The sequence below is a fragment of the Symphalangus syndactylus genome, chromosome 11, assembly GCF_028878055.3.
Source record: "Symphalangus syndactylus isolate Jambi chromosome 11, NHGRI_mSymSyn1-v2.1_pri, whole genome shotgun sequence".
Lineage (NCBI taxonomy): Eukaryota > Metazoa > Chordata > Mammalia > Primates > Hylobatidae > Symphalangus > Symphalangus syndactylus.
Window position 1 is genome coordinate 76300999 of NC_072433.2, and position 19511 is coordinate 76320509.

A 19511-nucleotide genomic window follows, 5' to 3' on the forward strand; every position below is an offset into this window, starting at 1 on the left:
AAAATACTTACTTGTTTGTTTAGTGTCTAAAGGTTGAGAAGGGAACTAGAATTGGCCTAAGGAGGCCCTCAGCCACCCATCACGTGACAGTATGGCCAGGAGGACTTACTGTCTGCTCTCCTCCTCTTGACATGCCTCAAACACACCAATCATTTGCACTTGGGAAATCAACCCTCAATACCAAATTGCTCCTGCCAAAAAAATAACCCAATCAGCATGCAAAACTGGTAGCAAGCTGGGAGAGGGCGATGAGAGTGGTGTTCACATGGCTCCCTCTGTTTCCCTTTCCCCAGGTCTGGGCACACACTGTCAGTCAGTGGCCCCTGACTTAGAAAGAGGTTTGATTTAAACCATTTCATTTTCTGCTCTCAGACTAGGAATTTATTTAATATGAATGTCATCATTATAACAAAACTCAACTGTATTCTAGCAAAAATTTGGCTGATCTGTGAAGAATATTGGAAGGAGAATCTACCTGTGAACCCAAAAATACTAGACCACTGCATATTCAGTTGTGCAATTTTGTCATTTTAATGGACTCTTCAGAGTGCCAAATCACTAGTCCTACTGACTATACAAAAATTGGCCATCAACATGCCTGCCTCCAACAAATTGATGCTGTTACTTCATGTTGTCCACTTTGGGCTTAGAGACTGAAGGCCAAAAAGCATGCAATTTTTATGGTAAAAAAGTGCATCAGGAGGGCAACTACATACAAAGTTACCCTCCCAGTTTGACCCTGTCCTTAGGTTTTTATTGCCTGAACTGGCACCAAAGAAACTCCTTGAAAATAACACATTCCTTGTCCATTCAGTGGTTAATGATGCTTAAAAAAATCACAGTTTGTGACTGTGACCTAAATTATGCCAGAAGCTGTAAAACCATGGTTTCTTTAAATTCAAATATGACCCACATGCTTTAAAACCACTACACTGACCCTATAGTACTGTTGCTGAGTGTGCATGTCCTCACATAAACACACACACACACACACACACACTCCCCACTTGGCATTAAATGACTCGATAAAAGAAATGGTATTTTTCAGACTTCCATGTTAAAAAAAAGGCTCATGAAAGAGATGTAAGTGAGCTTTAAGCCAAACATTTGTTTGGCTTTGCTGCAGCAGGCTGCAGGAATGTAAACTTTTTTTTTTTTCAATGACTTCAGCTCCTAATTTGAAAGCTAGGATTTTTAGGAGTGAGCAAGAGACTATATTTGGCCAAAAAATTCTGCTGGCTTTACTTAGCCAATCTGCACATTCAAAACAATACTTCTTTATCAAAAAAACAATAGTCTGTTTTATTCACAGCACATGTAGAAGTTGGAACATCGACTAAATTCCACTTTCTTCTCTTGCAGTGTGTCTGTAACCAGCTAATGAGCTGCAACAGAGCCTGGCCTTCATTTTCAGCAAATTAAGTTCATCCCTCATAGGAATTGTGGTCTGGCTGTGGCACGGCTCCTAGGTATGGGTGGGATTTGTTTCTTCTACCAGTTGTAGGTTAGCCACATGGGTACGTGCTGTCGCACCACGCAACAAAATTTTCTCTATAATAACCAGTCTAAGTAGCCTTTTACCCCACAGAAGTAGATCCCATTTAATTTACTTCGTGTTTATAGCACTCCCTCTCAAACCGCACCATTGGCACAGACTAATATTTATACAACTTTTTATTTTAAACTATTTATTTGGAGTTGAGACTTCAGTAGCACTCCCTGTCAGATTCATTGAGCATGCTTAAATTCAGGATACTGAAAATGTAATTTGGGAAGAGGGATGTATGTTTTTGGGATTCTTTTCTCCCGTGCATGGACACCCACACAACTCTCACCGTAGTAAAGGGAGGTTACACGTGTGTTGATAACATTTGTATTACTGCTGGTAGGAAACTGAACATTGATGGGTGATTTTAAAAGACTGCTTTTGCCTATTGTGTTTCCACATTTCTTTGCCAATATAGTTGGTCAAATTAGTTATGCAACATGCATCTAAAAACTTCTAATCCAAAAGTGTCAATGTTGTTAAAGATTTCTTTTCATACACAAAGAAATAATACATTACTCCACTATTTTAATGGAAGTCATTAGTCAAATACGCTTTTGCCACAGAAACAAAGGGAAAAAAATTCTTAATTTTGTATCTGACCTCTGCTTTGGGGCCTTACTTTAGGTTACATTTTTCTTAAATAAAGCTTTTCTGTTTTTTAAAGTGGAAGACGGGATGTTAACTTTAAATGGATATTTAATCACATAAAATATAGTGGCAGATTGTTCATTTTTCTACTCAGGGTAGACACTTTATTCGGTTAATGATATTTAAACCTCATTTTCTATGAGATCTGCATGTTGTTCTTAAATCTGATACTATTTTGTGACTTAAAATGAGTGTTGGGTTAACTTTATTTACAAGTAAAGTATTTATCAGACCTTTGATTCTCTTTTACTTTCTTCTTTTGGTAAACACCTTTCCGTTTCTAAGACCCACTTATATGTTATCTCATCAAAGAAAATTTTCCCATCTTCCCAAAGGAGAACAGAACTCCATTGTAGTGGAATAAGTTTTTTGAGATATGAACCAATGCTGCTGTCCTCCTAATATTCTTACAACCTCTACCCTGCGTCTGCATTCAGGAAACCAGAATACCTTAGGGAGGGGACAGCAAAGGAAAACAAAAGACAATAAAGGAATCGATGTCTTTGTTTTGTAACTCAGAGTTAAAGTCCAAATTTAGAAAAATAGATTTGAAAGCATAACGGGTCAATTTCTGTTGTGCCTCTGAAGAAGAGAGTTGAGAAAGAAAGAAGAGGGCTTAGATGCTGGTGGGTGTCTGCAAAAAGGCCCAGACAATGCCTGGAATAGTAAAGAAGCAGAGAACATTCAGGGAGGAAGGGAACAGTCTCTAAGATGGAGCAGGACCTGGGGAAGTCTTGCTTCTCCACTGAGGAAGATGGACCAAGACCAGTGCAGAAGGGGTGGCAGCTTCCCTGTAGAGCAGTGAGGACGGATGATGACATGAAGACTGGACTGCTCATTCTCATCTTCCCTTCACAGTCCCTGGCACTTTTTAAGCTCCTTGAGAGGCAATCTAGGAGAAAGGGGGATAGAAGGAGACCTTATCTCTGTTACAATGTGAATGGGAGCTTCAAATTGAAGATAAAATGTTATGGAAAAACTGAAATTATATATGTATTTTGCACATTGTAGCCTGGTGGCTTCAGGTTTCTGTGCGTCAAAGGAAGGATTTGTGCCTTCCTCACTGTCATACTCTGGTATTGGAGACTGTGCAACATATATAATAGGTATGCAATAAACAGCTGTTAACAGAATGAATCAATACTTTGTAGAGTATTGCCAGCTACTCCAGAGCTTTGATCTAGCTTCTCTGTTGTGTCAGGAAAAAAAAGAAAAAAGGAGTCCTGCTTTACTTGTGCCTGTTGCATGCCAGCTTGGCCTGTTTACTCCTGTGGTTTCCCGCATTCCAAAACAACGCAACGTTGCTTGAAATTACACTTGAGGATTTTCTAGAGCGTATCTTCTGTCCATCCTATTGCAGTGACTCCACTTCAGTTCCTTGTATGCCAGCTGCTGTGATAGCTTGCTGTCACTAAACATCTACATGTGTCCACCCCAGAGGAATTAAGTGGGACCACATCAATGCTAGGGAACTGGCTGTCTTCCAAAACTGCACTCTGGGTCATTCTGTCTTGTGCTTTGGTAAAATCTTTTCCCCCATCGCCTTCCAGTGGGGAGAGGGATAGGGTACAGCCTACAAAACAGAAACAGAATGCCCAGTGTGTGGGTGGAATACTTCCTCTTTCCTTCGTGAGTAGAGGGGACCGATTCAGAGGATGTTCCACTTATTCATTCCCTTCTAGTGTAATTTTTGCTCAATATTTTCTCTTTCTGTCACCTATAAACCAGAGGGGATATCCACTGGCATACTGCGTTGTGTGGAACGAGGCGGACTGTTCTGTTTCCTCCTTCAGCTCTTGTAAAGGCACTTGCTGTTTCCCTGATGCACCATTTAGACTTCAGTGTCCACATCTTGTAAGTCAAACTTATGTCATCCAAAAGGTTCCCATACACATTCAAATGTTAATAAATGCCAGTATCTTGTTCATGACCTTACACATAAATCTGAAATATGTAAGAAAGTGTAAACTACCCTCCTTTTTACCTCCACTCTTCTCTCATATATCAGTTCACATACTTCTTGTTGCAAGTAGCAGAAAACCCAATTCAAACTGACTTAATGGGCATGTGGGGGCCTCGTAACTGGAAGGCGGTGTTGTGTAGGTGGCTCTGTTGTGTCAAGAAAACATGGTTGTTTTCTGTCTCTCCACTCTGACTTCCAGAGCCTCCTTCACAGCTGCAAGATGACTTCCAGCAGCTGACACAAGGATTACCTGTTTCTTTTTGTTCGTATCCTATAGACACATGGTAACTACTAAGGGACCTTCTTTCTCAGAGCCCTCTGGAAATATATATATATATAAAATATAAAATATAAATATATTATATATAATATAAAATATAAATATATTATATATAATATAAAATATAAATATATTATATATAATATAAAATATAAATATATTATATAATATAAAATATAAATATATTATATATAATATAAAATATAAATATATTATATATAATATAAAATATAAATATATTATATATAATATAAAATATAAATATATTTTATATATTTTAATATATTATATATAATATTTGTGTGTGTGTGTTTGTGTGTGTGTGTATATATATATATATCTACACATATATATGTTTTTTTGAGACACAGTCTTGCTGTGTTGCCCAGGCTGGACTGCAGTGGCACCATCTCGGCTCACTGCAACCTGCGTCTCCTGAGTTCAAAGGATTCTTTTGCCTCTGCCTCCCTAGTGGCTGTGACTACAGGCATGTGCCGCCACACCTGGCATATTTTTGTATTTTTATTACAGACTCGTTTTCATCATGTTCCTCAGGATGGTCTCGAAGTCCTAGCCTCAAGCAATCCACCTGCCTCAGCCCCCCAAAAGTGCTAGGATTACAGGTGTGAGCCACCATGCCTGGCCTGGAAATATATGCCTAAATCTTACCTGCCCAATTTTGAAACACATGTTATACACATGCAATGAGTCACTCTTCTCCTTCTTTATCATTTATCACTTCTACTATCTCTTTAGGTAGTAGATAAAAGGGAATGAGGACACTATAACATATCGAAATGGGACTGAATGAGACTGCAATGAAGAATATACCTCCAGTTTGCACTCCAGCCCAGGTGACAGCATGAGACTCCATCTCAAAAAAAAAAAAAAAAAAATATATATATATATTTACTTATATATTACTTTATATATATTTATATATATTTATATATTTATATATTACTTTATATATTTATATATCTATATATACACTTCCGGTGACACAGACTTCAGCTGCTTGCAATTAATCACTCTCAATTAATCAATCGATTGATGCCGATTGGGCAGTGAAAATAGTTGAGTAAAGCTGTGTTCAAGCTCCGACCTTACTGTTTACCAGATGTGTAATCCTGGTCAATTCATCTACCCTTTCAGAAACCTAGTTTTCTTATTAAGATCAAATGAGATATTTGCAAAACCACACCTGTAACTTCTGCATTCTCCAAAAGCCAGGCATTATTATTATTGCTTTTTCAAATGAAATCAGGAGATTGATCTTCATTAGGAGTTACTTTCATATCTGCATTTATAGATTTTACAGTGTATCAGAGTCATTAATTTTCTTAAATATCATGCTAAGAAAATTATTTGTGAAGTATTTTTTATAGATGTTATAGTATTACTAATACGTGAACTTTAAAAAATAATTAGAATTCTCAGCACATCCTAAGAAAAACTTTTTATTCCATAATTAATTTCAAATTTTTGAAACACAGATGTTAAGCGTAAAGTTAATCGTTTTATAGTTTTGAGTTAATGACCATGAAAATCAATACCTCCCTTTCCATTTGAACTGCCTTAAAACTCAGAGTTGACTTCAGACCTTAGCTGGAGAAAGTTCTATTTTAGATTCTTCTAATAGCTATCTCTTTGCTTTGTTTTATTCATCTTTATTCTCATTTACTTTCAACTGATTCATGCTATCTATGTATTTCAACATTCTGAGTAGCTTCATATTCTTTATGGAAATTACAAAAATGAAAAAGAAAGATATGAAAGGAGGGAAAAAAGGAGAAAGGAAAGAGTAGAGAGGGTGTTGGAGAAGGAATGACAAACTCTGAGCCGAGCAGTGGCTTGCAAGCAAGAAGGAATCGATTGAAGACAGATGGTTGGTGAGAAGGCACTTACAGGTGCCAAAGAGAGAAGAAATAAGATCTGGACTGAAGGTCATGACAGTGAGAAAGGAGATCAGGGGATGAGCTTAAGAACTTTTTCAGGTGAACAACAAAGAAGACTTGGAAACTCAGTGATCAGGGATTGGAAATGATGGTGATGGAAAGTGGAATATCAGTGATGCTGAACATTCAAACCTCACTGATCTCAGAAAAGGTGTGAAGATGGGGTGGAGGAGGGGACAGAGATAAAAGTGCCAGATATAGTGCTAGCCAATTTACAGAAAGCCCTTAACTTTACATGAATAGTCTTATTTAATTCCCCAAATAACCATTTGAGATATTGGTATTCCTCTTTGCAGATGAGTAAATTTTAAAAGAGCAGGGTTTTTGTTGTTGTTGTTTTTTGAACTGGTAATTCTGACTTATACAGACATGACAAACTCCAAAAGGAAACCCAAGCAGCTATTTGGCTCCCTTAATTAATGAAGTCACCCAGTATGGATAATTCAGGTAAAAAACAATTACTCCTCTTTCCTCATCAGATATCATGTTGTGGTCTTGCATGTGTATAAGATTATGTGTTTGGAGAAGGAATTATTTTTACTGCAGAAAGTTTCTTCTTTGTGTTGGTTATGTAACATTAACTTCACTCATATAGCAACTTGGATGTGCCTGGAAAATAGCTCCATTATTTTGTCTATAACTATTCTGGTTCTCTTATAAATATAGAGTCCTATGCATTTTAAAATTCAGTCCAATCCAATAATTAAAACCATCCCTTTAGGTAATGCTGTCTCTTTTGGAAAACGTGCCTAGTCTCCCAGATTTCTCAGCCTTCTGTCCACTTTCAGGCACCCCTTCAAGTTGGTGTCTGGGTGCTTTCACAGTCTGGGAGTGGTAGGGAAGAGCTGGTATTCTTCGGTGCAGAGACCTGTTGATCCTCTGGTTTTCGGGGTGCTGTCCTTGTCTATTGTCTTGCTGGCACTCATAGCTGATCTAGGCACCTTTTATGTTAAGTTGATCAACTCTCCCTCCCCTTGGCTTTGGTTGGTGCTACAGAACGTCTGTCTCTGCTTTATTCTCAAGTGGCTCCCTGGTGGAAAGCCCAAACTGAGACTCTGCCATGGAAGCACCTTGCCTGCCAGTTCTCACCTCAGCTGCCTCGTCAGTTCCCCTGGGGCTTAGATGTGGGGTTTTGTAGAAATTCCTAGTTTCTATCCAGGCCACACTGAAACTCAGAAGAGTCTAGAAAGCCATTCCTCAAGGTTGAGAGATGAGCTCTCAGCAGGGCAGCTCCAGAAGGTTGCATTCTAGAGTCAGATATGGAATTTGGGATTGCTTTTCCCTTGAGCTTCCCAGCACACAACTACTAAGAAAAGAGAAAGCCAGAAAGGGAAATTGAAATGCAGTCTCAGATTGCTTTCCATCCTCTACCGTTCTCAGCCCCCAGAAACAGAAGGGATGGGCTTAGCTCTCCTTTAACTTTATACTAAGCCCTTGTATATACAGCAGCAAGCCTCATGACCTAGAAAGTTCATAGGTGGATGACATCCTCTCTTTATAATGAGAATTCTGATTGAATCCTCTAGGCTTAGTTTTGAAATGTTAAGTAGGTACTAAAAGAATTTAGCAAATCCATTTACTCTCCCCAAAGCCTTGCTTTCAAGCTAAATTCTTATTCTTTCCTGACCTAAAGCAGTAAGTTTTCTGGCTTGGCCTTGAAGATGAGACCAAAAAGAAACGTGATTTAGGGAATGTCATGAAATACACTGGTTATTATTTGTAAAATACTGTTCCTGGTACAGTTACATAAACACAGTTAAAAGTCCAGAAATCTATGTGCGGTTTGCACTTTCTAGCTTCTGGTAAAATTAACATGACAATCACTTTCTAATCAATTTTGTCTAGCAAGTAGAAAAGGCGGAGAGCTAGTTTTATTGTAAGCAAAAGGTTGATAAGAACTTAGTAGATTATATTTAGTATACAGCCTATAAAAAAGAGAAATAATTACAGCCATAATGACAAAAACAGGCAAACACTTCTTTTATCAACAAATAACGAATTAACAAAAAAGGTGACTTTTACAGTGTAATGTTCCTGAGGAGTTTTTAAACTGCCAGTTTTAGAGATTGTTTTCTAAGTGTTTTGTCAGAAGAAAAAGCTTTAATAATTTTTATTTTTTGAATGCTACAGTGTAGAGTTTTGTTTTATGTGATAGCAAAATAAATTAACTTCTGTTTTACTTTATTTTTTCTCATTCTATTTCACCATCTGTAATGGGCCTGGTCAGATAGAGGTGAAAATTAAGTTACAGTAACATGAAAAGTATACCTAGAAAATCATGTGAATTCTTTAACGAACGTTCTGCATTTACTTTACTTGAAGAAATATTTCCTTCGTGGTGCAGACTGAAAATCAGAAGTATTGAATTAAATATTTGTAAAAGAATAGTGAATTATCCACTGTTGCATTGCATTATATATCTTAGTCTTGGTATTCTATTCTAATTACAAGGTAAAATTTCTCCCAAATTCCAAGTTTACATTACAAATAAAACACATATAATGGCCACAACTCCTAAAATATTCTCCGAAATTATGGGCACATTTATTCATGTTAACATGAGGTTTGCATTTTAATGTAGAGGATGGCGCTGTGGATTGCTTTTGCGAATAATTTCATCTAAGGACAGTTTGACTTTGTAAGAACAGATAAAACCAAAGCCAATTATAACATGAACTCTTCTCTCCTGCATGCATGGAACAGCATAAATAGAGAAGCTTGTTCTTTACTGCACTTGTCAAATATTAATATTTAAAAGTCTTAAAATTCAAACATATATTTATATCAATAAAAATTATACGTAATGGATGGAATGCTTATAGCTGTACTCTTTATTGCCCCCCTTCAATCATTATATGAGTATTTATCACTCATACAAAAGTATATATCTGTAACTTCTTTAGTTTCGTTTCTTGAGAGACACCAGTTCCTCTCTTCTTTCTTATGAACCTAGAAGTGCAGATGTAATATAATATTCTCATCCATGTAACATTATTACAGGGTTTTTTTTTTTCTGTGGTTTCTGGTGGCTTAATGGCAAAAGTGAAATTTTTAAGATGATTTAAAAATTTCTTCTTCAAGTAGTAATTTAGGCAACACTTCTGAAGTGCAATTTGACTTGAGGAATTTGGTACATATTTGAATAGTGGGCAGAGGCTTATTAAAATTATATTTACATATGATATGAAATGATATGATACAAATATTTTAATTTCAGGACTATACTTTGTCATGATTTCTGGAAATTTTCATTTTTGGAAAGGGGAATTTTGCTGACTTATGCACACCATAGTAATTATTGCTTTTAATGTAAAATATGGCTTAAACCTGATCTTTCTAGTAACTATACCAGGACACCAATGATGTTCTTTAACTCTCCTTTGCCCTCTGGAGACAATATACAATTTAGTATCTAAAACTGTAATGTATCGTTGTCAAAATTTTTTTCTTAAATATATGAAAAAGAATACATTTTTCAGATAGTTGTGCCTTCACTTTGTAAAGTTTCTTCTTAAAAGCAACACAAAAATGAAAATGTGAAAATGGAAAAGAACTCCTTTTTTAAAACTATTATTCTTTGGTCGGATGGGGGGCTAAGAGGGAATTAGTTAACATGATTTTTAATTTGTCTCAAGGCTTGTGGAAAGAAACTGGCTTTCTAGAATGTACGTGGTTGAGTATCATACAGAAATAAATATCTCCCCTTTGGAATTTAAATTGTATCTAGTAGTACTATTTTTATACCTCTTACTAGGAAACGAAATACCTCTAAATTTAGTGCTTTGGAATTTTATTTCCACTAAAAATTTCTTCAGATATGTGAGCACCATAGTAACAGCTTTGCGAGCTGATTCTTCATTACAGTTCCCCGATAAGAGCTTCACTCAAGACAGTTCCTTTGGGATGACTGAGACTAAAAATCAATTCTGATAACATTAGAACAAATTTAAAGACTGAAAAAAAAAGAGAAAAAAAAAGAAAATCAGAGAAAGCATGCATGCTGTGGATAAATAGAGCTTCCCTTAAAAATTCTTTTTTCAGTCAAAAATCTAAAATGCATTTTCTCAAAACTTTTTTATTTCTTGTAGTATTTTTATACGTAGGTAGGATTTTTCTCACCTTTGGAAAAAATAAATCTCTTACCAGGTCTATGAAAAATTCAGCTGAATTTATTTATGGTCCCAGTAAAGGTCTTTTCATGCTCTACAATGACAATATTTTTACAAAACCTACAGGTAAGTAATATGGGTGTGGAAAGATGAATGCAATGAATCTATTTTAATAAAAAGTTAATAATTCTTTATTTTCAAGAAAATAATTGCCTTTAAAAAAACTATGTAGTACACTAGACTGAGCTCTGATCATCTTAAAAAGAAGTCTGTCAAAATAAATCAGGTTGATAACTGATTAGCAGAACGTGCAGTCTGTCATTTTTAAATATGTGCCCAATTTCTTCACATAAATCTTACCTTTAAAATCTTCAAGGGGAAAATTTATTTTGGGCACATTGGCCATGAATATCAGTTGACATTTATACAGTGCACAGAATTTATACTGTGGGTTAGGATGTTGGCCATAATTCTAGGCTGATAGTTTGTAAAGGGAAGATTCCATTTTGTACTGTTTATAAAATGTTACTCTGCAGTTCCGTGCTCCAAGACTAACAAAGTCTATCCAAGTATAGTCAAGCACTGCAGTTTAACTTATTGCATTCATTAAACTAGGCTTAGATTGTCCTAATTATATGTTATCAACAATTAAGAAATGGATCACATGCCATAGACTGGCTAAAACATTCTGTATTCTTGGCTGGATGCCAGTGGAGGTGTCAAGTTCCATTCTACCTTGTCATCAGCTGCATCTCTGCTTTTGCAGTACAAGCAGCAGCTGTGCTAGACAAAATAATCTAAATTCTCACATATACTTTTCCTTTAGGAAACAGCTCACACTGAATTGCATTTCTAGTGTGAATGGTACTACACCTGAGTGAGTTTGTGCTGAAACGTATTTTATGCAAATAATTTTTAACTGATATACTCTTTCATGACTTTTAAATGTGTTTGTTCTATCAAAATAATGGTCTTACTCTTCATGCTGAAATTATTACCAAATGGATTATGTAGGCAGCAAAGTACTCTGCTCATTCGGCAATGATTTTCCTATACCTCAAATTACATAATTTTATAGGTGCTCTGTTTCAAAGGCAAACAATCTTTATTGATCCAAGTAGTCAAAATTAATCATGGATCTCTGATCTCAAAACTCCTGGCAAAATCCTTTTATTCAGAACACCCATATGCCAGACGCTCAACACTTCACAAATCCTTGTGGGACGATGGGTTTTTCAGTCTGACTGTTCAATCGAGTGCGGCTTCTGAAAGTGGAGATTCAGCAAGGCTTTCCCCTGAGCAGAGGCAGGCTCAACCAATTTTATGAGTAGCTAAATTTGACCTGGCTTTTGGTTTACATTGTCATGTTTGTTCTTGGTAATGTAAAAATGGGTTTTAGAAGTTGTTCTCCTTTCCATGTGTCTGACAGAGGGAAGATCCTCCCGCAGCAGCAGGTGTGTGTTGCAGCAGGATCTGAGAGTCATGGTGCCAGAGCACCATGATAAGTAAATGGATCCCAACAGCTGGGTGTCCTTTGCTCCTGGAATAGATCCTGTTCTACACGGTCATGGAAAGCTAGTCCGCATGACAGGCAGTGACTTTAAAGTTCACCTCAGAGCTTACATATGTGTTGACATGCATTTTCAGGTCACCAATTTACTTGGTTATTAAAAGCTTTACTGCATCATATATGAATCAAAGTGGAGGGGTCATGCCAAGTCCTTACTCAGACGGAGAAGATAATAGAAGAGATGCAGAACACCCAGGCAAGGTCTCCACTTTATATACAGCTTGTCCTAGGCCATTTTGCAATGGCATCTGCTGAGACCACATCTTACTGGATCATTTAACTTTTCAAATTTTGCTTCACATTCAGAAATCCTTGTGGTCCTGTGCAACTCACAGAAATATGACAATAAATTCCTTCACCAAAACTAACTTCCTGGAAATAACAGTTTTCTTTGATTTCACAAAATATATTTTTTTCTTTGTCCTTCAGTAGATGATCTATCTAGGGATGCCGGCAAGTGTTCTCAAGAGAAAATGTATTCTGTTTCATCCAGGTAATATATCAGCCCCTCTGCTCACAAGCCAGCCAATCAAATACTATAGTCCCATCATTTATATACATCCTCTCTCTCTCTCTCTCTCTGTCTGTCTCTCCCTCCCTCCCTCCTCTGTGCTGTCTGCTGTCATCTGTCTGCACTTGGGTTAATACTGCACACTGGGCTATAAGAAATGCAATTCTAAATAATCAGTTCTTCTGGTCTTTGGACAACACAATCTTGGTCCAATAATACATTAGTAGTGGGTTTGCCCATTTGGGTAATCATTTATCTTGGCATACGGGCAGTATCTGTCCCTAGTAATTGTTTAGTGACTATTTGCTGGCTGAGGACTCTAATTTGACTTGCTTTCTTTTTACATAACCTATTTATCTAGGTGCATCTTTCACTCTGCTTGTGATTTTTGACTTTTGGGGGAGTTTCCCAAGAGATGTTCAGCATTTGGTTGCGGGGAGGTGATTAAAATTCCCTTTCTGGCCGGGCGTGGTAGCTCACGCTTGTAATCCCAGCACTTTGGGAGGCCGAGGCGGGCGGATCACGAGGTCAGGAGATCGAGACCATGATGAAACCCCGTCTCTACTAAAAATACAAAAAATTAGCCGAGCGTGGTGGCGGGCGCCTGTAGTCCCAGCTACTCGGAGAGGCTGAGGCAGGAGAATGGCGTGAACCCAGGAGGCGGAGCTTGCAGTGAGCCGAGATTGCGCCACTGCACTCCAGCCTGGGCGACAGAGCGAGACTCCGTCTCAAAAAAAAAAAAAAAAAATTCCCTTTCTTCTTCAGATTATTTTTCTTCTTTTTTTGTTGTTGTTAGAAATAACTTTTCTCACCGTGTAGTTTTTAATTATCTATTGCCTATCTTCTTATGTCTTTATTTACTCTTTTGAAACAGACTGTTTTGCTCTCTTTGGTCAGCTTTTTCTCTCCTCTTACTCTCCTTTGTGCTGCCATTTAGGTTCATGCTAAATTGCTGGGACAGCTGCTTTCTTTGACCTCCTCTAGACTTTGCTGACCACATCACCAACTGGCAGGGTGTGGTGCCTTAAGAGCTTCCAAGAGACTTGCTTCCAAATGGAAATAATGGAGTAACATTTTGTATGATAAAACATGAGAGAATTCGAGTCATTTTAAGCATTTTAAGGTATAGCATATTGCTCAAATGATTATTAAAATTCTGAATCTGAAAAGCAGTTGATCCCACATTGAAACTGCTTGTAGAATACATGATTCAGATAGTGGCCATTGGTTAATAACAGCAACAGAAGGAAGCCCTGGGAGCCATCTAGTAGGGAACCCCTCTTCTTCCAGAAAGTAATACACCAAAGCTATTCTCTGTAGAAGACTGTTTTGTCTTTTCTTAAGAAATGGAAAGGACAGAATTTTTATTATATTCCTGTCTATTGTCTTACGACTTTTATAGCTATTGAATTATTTGAACTAAATCCTCTTCTTTTTATTAGCCTCTTCTTTCTCAAACACATATACTTACAACTAGACACACATGCTCACAATATAGTGGGCAAAACAGGCTTTTTTGTTGCTCTGCATCATTAGGAGGAAAATTATTTTTTCTGATCATAGGAGTAGAGGTTTGTTTTATTTCAAAATACTTAGAACTAGAACCAAAGTTGAGTTTGTTAGTGCTGAGAAACATTTCTCTTGCTTGAATCAAGAGTCCAGTGCAACATTTTTGCCACTTTCATTCTTATTTATATCATCAACAACCTTCTCTTCAGCTACCATGCAGTAAAAAATATTTGCAAGTAGTGTCTGGTGCTTCCATGAGGTATGCCTGGCTGCTCAGGGGGAATGCATGGGAGAGGGGGAGGCCCTTTTATACTCTGTAGCCGGCAGGACAAATCACTGAAATCCTCTTAGATATTAGAGGGGAATATCCTGAGCTATTCTGAAATCTCAAAAGGACTAACAAAGTTCATTCCATTTGTCATTGAAATATGACAGTGATGTAGAACAAAACCTTTCCGCAGTGGGGGCTGGCTGCACCGAATTCCTTTTGCAACAAGGAAATTAGGTCAGAAGAAATTTAGGTCAACACCTTACAGAGATGTCCCCATACCTGAAAGGAGCCAGGAGAACTTGAAACATTCCACACAGAAAGGTTATTGTTTTTATATTTAATTTGAAAAATGGTACCTTCCAAGCTTAGTGTCATATAAATTCAGCTATGATTCAGCAAAGAAAATTACCTTTTGCATCACTAGCACTGCTTCTGATAAATCCAAGCACGATCCTGAGGTGCTTCTAACCAAGCCCAGCCGACCGACCCAGTTTAATCATGCAATTCAAGACATATTTATCAAGTCTTGATTATGTACAATTAAACTATTAGATAATGTAAAGGTTGTAAATATTAATAAGTACCTCCTCCCACTAACCCCATCTTTACCATTAGGAAGTTATAAGCTAAGGAGGAGGAGAAGATTATGGGGTAAATTAAAATGCAACGTAGCCTATAAGTCATTGATTCACTTATCATAGAGCAAATGAATTCCTACTGTATGCCAAAGACTATGAAAGTGATATACAAGAGTTAAAGTTAGTGATTCTGGATGGAGAAGAGAAAGAGATCAGGTTAGTTTGAGGTGGACAAAGGAATACTTTCTTGAAAAAAGGGCAGTTTAACTGAACTTTAAATGGATATAATTTCAAAAGATGGAGGTAGGTAAGAGGTCCCTGAGTGGAAGTGTTGGGAAGAGGGACACAGTGGGTGGGGATGCCTGGATGAGGGGAGGCAAAGAGACCCCATGGCTGAGAATGTTAGGAGGAGAGAAAAGCATGTGCAATGGCAAAGGGGTAGAAAAGAATGTGCTGTATTTGGGGAACAAATGATGACCCATGTTGATTATATTGACCACAAAAGGCAGAAATTGAAGTACTTAGAAAGGGTAAGTCAGAATCCTATTTAGACATGCCTTGAATACCAGGCTGGGAAGTGGCATGAGTAGGGTGAGCCATCCTGTGGCTCCGTGGAAAGGATTCTGGTGACTTGGATGGCTCTTCTGACCAGTCACGATGGCTGAATACAGGTTAGCAAAGTTATTCCATAAATCCTAAACCATTGTTCTGGAATGTCTTTAGATATAAAGTTACTTGATCAACATCTCTACTGTCAATATTGAATGTATATTTCTTAAGCGAAACAAGTGGAATTTTACGAAATCCACTTTTTAAAGTATCCCAACTGAAGTCTAATTTGGGGTTTGGCCAGTTTAAACAAAAAAAAAGAATGAGAAATATAAAAAATGAGCACGGTTTTTATTTTTATTGGTTATGTGACCACCTTCTCACTACATACATCAGTTAGCAAAGTCTGCTTTCAACTGTGGAAATTTCATTATCACATCTAATTCTGGTTTGGTAGCATATTAAACTTTCAAACAGTTAATGACTCTGGTTTTCTTTCTGTTCAGCTTTACCTTTCATAAAGCACCGGCAAGAGGAAAGAAATGACAGTAAGACTGAATTATGAACTTTAAAAAGTTGAGAACAAGTAACTACTTGTACTGTGAAAGCTACTCTCTCTGCTGTTGATTAACTGTCTGCAATAGGTCAGTGGTGAGCACTGTGTACTGTGGCGATGATTGTTGCAGCAGACAGGCAGAGTAAATCACAGAGATGGGTGGGGGACCCAAAGGGAGGAATTTATTTTAGCCTCCTATTTAACACATAGAGATTACTGAAACTCTGCTTTCATAAAATGGCTCATTTCACAGACTTATTTCCAATATCTTCCATAGATCACAATTTTAACAAAAAAACAAAACAGCATTTGTAGTGAAGAATAGATTAGTTTTTGCTTACCTTGAAGTTCTTTGGAAATTGGTGAGTGAGGACTTTTTGAATAAGATTTTGATCCCAGAACTTTGTGGGTGGAGAGCAGGGAGAGGTTGTGTGTATGTATGTATGTATGTACATAAAATCTATATATAATGTATGTATATATATGTGCACAGTTTCATATATAACACACATATTTACACACACATGCACATTCACAATTTATATATTGATGGGAATATCAGGAAGGAAGAAAGATTAGCTGATCTCTTACCATATTTTCTCCATTGAGATTGGTTCTAATATCCCTCCATTTTAGATGAATTTGAGGCTCAGAGAAGTTAAATAAATTAAATAAATAATTTAATTGCATAAATTAAATAAATAATTTAATTGCATAAATTAAATAAATGCATGCCCAAAGTAAAAAAGCCAGAAGATGGTGGGATCCTAATCTAGGCCTAACTGGTCTCCAAAGCTCAGAATATAGGCTCACACTCTTTTCCACCTCATCCCCTGCTTTCCTTTATTCTCCTGCTAGTGTTATATCAAAATGTGTCAAAATGGTTCTCAAAAGAAATACAATAAAGTAAGTAAAAATTACTTAAATTTGTTAAAAAGATGTTACTTAGCCAAAATGAAGACCAGAGAAGAAAGAACACACCATGAGGCTGGATGTGAATTTAATGACAAAGATGACTCTCAGTTTCTTAGCAGCCAAGCCAAAGAAACAAAAGTGAACAATATACAAACAAGTTACTCAGAATTACCCCCAAACAACAACATTACAGTTTTATATGGCTTGTTTCTTGTGATGCCCTTTGTGTGTGATGTTTGGTATAGCTCTCTGATGGTCTAGCTCAATTTCTCATTTCATCATTATAATCTCATACATTCTTATGCATGGTGCACACATGGACTCTTTGGCACAAAGAAACAAAATGTTGAGGAACGAGTCCACACCTCAGGCTGTATTAATCCTCACTGAAGAGATAAGCTGTCATCATTAAGAAGTAACTGTCGAGTCGGGGCTGATCTAGCAGACTATAGAGAATCCTTACACCATAGTCATGCCATGGTCACGTATGTGCATCTTAGTGCGCCTACGCATGTGTCTTACAACACCCTGTCATATGTCTTTGTCTTACTTTGCCGTCTATTTATTATTCTCAGTGTTACTCATGAAAAAGCCTTTCTACGTACCTTCAAATGACAATTATGTCACAACTCTATACTGTTTTCATCTAGACCTTTACATGTTCTGAGAATGGAGTCTATGCCATCGAGAACATTTGTAATCGTGAATGAATGCCTTTTTGTGCATTGGTTAGGTGGGATGACTCGTAAAGATGAGGGTTGTAAAGAAGAGTTTGAAGACTGACGATCTGCTAGACAAAGTAGAAAACTAAGAAACCTGATGCTGGCTCCACAAGTTCTCACACTTGCTTTTAGTTTGTTAAAAAAAAAGAGTAGGCTTCAAGTTCATTTTATTTGATTGAGTGCAATAGTGTTCCAAGAAAATATAAGATTACTTTCTCTCTTATTTGCCTTGATATATATACTCTGTAGGGAATCATAATGATAGAAAAAACTTCTTCTTCTTTATTAAATCTAATTTAATATAAACTTGCTGTTTAGAAAAATACTAAAAATGAGTTTTACTAGCTTGATTTGTTTTTACAGAAATACTATCAACCGAATAGAACTGAAAGAGAAATCAAAATATTCTTACATCCATTCTGAATCTAACATTCTCCAGTATATCAGAGAATCAGGCTCCATAAAAACTGCTAAGCAAACTAGGTCACAGATAACAAGGTAGCAATTAAAATGACTGTATCAATTATTTGGTTATTTCCTAATATTTCACTCTGTAGGATCTTTTATATAGGACCCTCATTTAGTGCTCTACTATGAAGAGAAAACTGTTTTTTTAACATCATATTATTTATAGAATCATTTAAAATATGATGAATGGGAAAAGAGCATTCATTAAAAAGGCTGGGGGGGATTACCAGAGAGCTCTCATTTAGAAATATCTTCAACTAAAATGACTGAATTATAGTTGATGTGGTAAAGAAGAAATTTAATATGTTACCTAAAGAATATCATTTTAGTTTGTCTCCTCTCTGCTCTAGGAAATATGCTTCCTCCAATAGTGGATTTCCTACTGCACTTTACATCAGTAATTTTTCCACTGCTATTCCTTTCTTAAACCTAGATTAACCTATTAATTTAAAAACCTGGACCTTTTACAATGTTCTAGGAAACCAAGCCTGAGTGACCAGAGACTTGCACAAATGATTTTATTGAGCCTGTTCTGTTTATTTAACTGTTCTTATTTGATCCTTATAGTGGAATTCTTACACCCTCCCAAAAGACAAAACCTTGTACTTTGAATTGTACCATACATTAAAATGGGTTGTTTACAGCTTTCTAGTATTACTAAACCTCTTTATGGCTTTTTGGAGCCAGTTCTCCTGAGATTATGTTTGGCTGTCGGAGGGAAGTCAATAGGAGCAGGGGTTTCAAACTACACCAAAGAGCTGAGTAAGATTCCACTGATTCAGCATCTGTCCTCACTGCCCTAGGGTTCACTAGCATATATTTTCCAAAAAAATAAATATTAGGGAAAGTATATGTGGTCAGATCCCATGCTGCATGCTGGGGGATACAGGTTTGGTCCTTGCCCTTGGAGCGCTCACTTTTCTTTTGGGAAAGAGAACATGTACCCAGATCACTAGGATCTGAAGGGAGTGTGAGATGGTGTACGCACAGTGTGCAGACAATGAAGAGGGAAAGCTCCTCACCTGGCTGGGGGATGGGTGTGTTGTGGGGTGGGCAGTCAGGGACAGCTTACAGTTTTCTGGTTGAGATCATGCCTGGGTCTTCTGTTTGTTTGTTTGTTTTTTAGAGACAGCATCTCACTCTGCTGTCCAGCTTGGAGTGCAGTGGTGAGATCATAATTCACTGTAGCCTCAAACTCCTGGGCTCATATGATCCTGTCTCCTTAGCCTCTTGGGTAGCTAGGACAGACACAAGTATGCCTGAATCTTAAAGGCTGAGTTACCAGGTTAGGGAAAGGAGGAGTTAAAAGTAGGGGGAGGAAGGGCATGCTAGTTGATGGGGATGTCAAGATAAAA